The following is a 2,738-nucleotide window of genomic DNA, read 5'->3' as shown; positions in this document are numbered from 1 at the left end:
AAACTTTAATAAAGGGATGTGTCACACATACAGCACAGTTCTACACCAACTACAAAATTGTCAGAATATAAATGACTAAAAATATGAACCATCAGACTTGCATGAACATGATGACTATTTTGAGAAAGAGTTGCAGCAATAATTTTTTTGATGATTGAATGTGATGTCAAAGTCTTTACCAAATTATTTGTAGAAACAGGATTTTTCTCATGGATGAATGATTTTCTTATTACCTAGTATCAACAAAACAAATATTTACAGAGCTAGAGACATGGCCAAACATTTCAGACAAGATCATTTCTAGGACTAAGGGTCAGGTTTTTTTATGACTTCCTATAATTCCTGCTCCAAGATGACCCTAAAAGTTCTTGGAACCAGCATGTACATGCACAAAGCCATATAAAAATACACTGATATAAAATAATTAAAGTTAAACAAATCATTAACTAAATTTTTACTCACTAATGCTTTGTGTGTAAGCATTCATTCCTATTAAGAAATGGTGTAGAGACAGCTAAAGGCTTACCTACAGTTTTTCCTTATTGTGGTTTGATTCATGTAAGAGCAAACTAGTTCACAGTCAGAGAAATCAATCCTATTATGTTGACTTGGGAAGATTGAAAAAATGCTGCCCTGATGAAGGAAATATGTCACTGGAGATGTGCTTGAGAGCTTTTAGTCTACATTCAATTTCTAGTTCCCATTCCTTCCCACATGCTGCAGGTTGACGATGTGAGCTCTGAGCTTCCTCCTTTAGCTGCTATGTCTTACAGCTGATGTAATGATACTTTGATGGTGTGGAACAATAAGCCAAGTTAAACAGTTTTATAGGTTGTCTTAGATATTATGCTCTATCACCACAAAAGAAAAGACGTTAATACACACCCATGAAGTTTTACCTGGATGAATTCTTAGAGTAGTTAAAGAGAAGTGTGAAATCTAAAGGGGTTATTAGCTTGTCATTTAAATCTACAGTGATTTTGTCCAGATGAGTTTGCAGGTGCATTTAAAATGAAAAGGAACATTGTCCTTCAATAGATGGTTGACACTTGTCAGAATTTGTTTTCTCTCCAGCATAATCTTGTGTAGCTGAACAGAATGATCTAACCAAATCATTTATACTAAGATTCCCTTGCTCATGGGTTATTTCACGTCTGCAAAAATTCATAGGGTTTCTCTCCAGAATGTGTTCTTGTATGTATTAAGAGACTATTGTCATCTGCAAAGGCTTTACCTCAGTTGCCATGGACAGACCCAGTCAGGTCTCCTCCCGTGGGAAAAACAGGGTCCAAGTACTCACATAGGTAAGGAGTCGGCAAGTGACAGACACAACACACCAAAAAGCGGTTTGAATCTGTTGCAATTTTACTTCTGTAAAAATCTCAGATATATACACATTATTTAGGAACTACTTTTTGATTTCATGCCAGGTTACATCAGGTGATGATCAGATGGAGGGTTACATGTTTACAACTTAACTCGAAACTAAAAAGCACAGAGCGGGAAGTATCTTTTGGGAATCTTTTGGTACCCAGACAGTAGTTAATCAACCCAGACTTGATGTCACTCTATACTTACAATTCTACCAAACTATAGTCTAAGCAAATTTGCTGTAGCTAGTAAAGTTTATTAATATTTTATGGCTAATCAGGCCAATTTTTAATTGTTGTCCTGAGCCTGTGTGGAATTTCCCTATTTAGTGGAAAAGTCAACTAGCACCCTCTGAGTAAATAATGCTTCCTACCATATATTATAGTTGTTGAAATTCCCAGACTATTATTCTTAATTTCTGACACACCTTTCTGGTCTTTCCCTACCAGTTGTTGAACATTTATCCTTCCACTATCTACTATGTCTGGATTTCTCACAAACAACTCTTCCTGTTATAACTGATTATATCTCTAAGTGTCTCATTTTCTTTCCACTTAACTCGGAGTAAAGCTTGGAAAAATGGGGGATCTTGTGTTGAACAGTTCATGAATCTTCTTTGACCCAAGTCTGGTATTACCTTGTGCTGGTCATCAGGTTCACTGGCATCAGACTTTGTAGGCACTGGAGTGATCACACTATCAGGAATGTTTCCTGGAACATCCCTTGGGCCCTTGATCTATCAAAATCTGGCGAGGCTTTATTATGTTGACTGTTATCATGAAAATCAAGAAAGACAAGGCAAAGAACCCAAATCCACAGAATTTGATCAATGCACTGGAACAGCTTGCAGATCAGGACGCCAGGGACCTCTGGGAGGCTAAGTTCCAAAGAACACATGCCTCAGGTCTGAAAGCATGACTTTCGCCACATCACATAGACTCCACCAGAGTTGGTGTGGCACTCAGTGAGTCCATTTACAAGATTGCTCTACCTTATGCGTACTTCTCTGAGTTTGATGATAAAAGGGTTTGCCACATTGCTTGCATTCACAGACAGGGCTTCCCTCCAGTATGAATACTGTCATCATGATGATTACAGAAATGTGCTAAGACTTCACAATATTAAGTATATTCATAAGGTTTCACTCCAGAATGATCCTGTGCATGCCTTTGAAGATGACTGTGACGTAAAAAGGCTTTATCACACTGATTGCATTTGGATGGTTTTGCCAGTATATATATTCTTTTACATATTTAAATTTCACCTTAAAGGGCATTACCACATTGATTACATTCATAGGTTTTCTCTTTGGTATGTGGTCTTTAATGTATTCAAAGATAACTGTGTTTTTAAAATGGTTTATCACA

This window comes from Apodemus sylvaticus, chromosome 1 (genome assembly GCF_947179515.1).
Source record: "Apodemus sylvaticus chromosome 1, mApoSyl1.1, whole genome shotgun sequence".
In the NCBI taxonomy this organism is placed as follows: Eukaryota; Metazoa; Chordata; class Mammalia; order Rodentia; family Muridae; genus Apodemus; species Apodemus sylvaticus.
Note: the sequence above shows the minus strand (reverse complement) of the source record.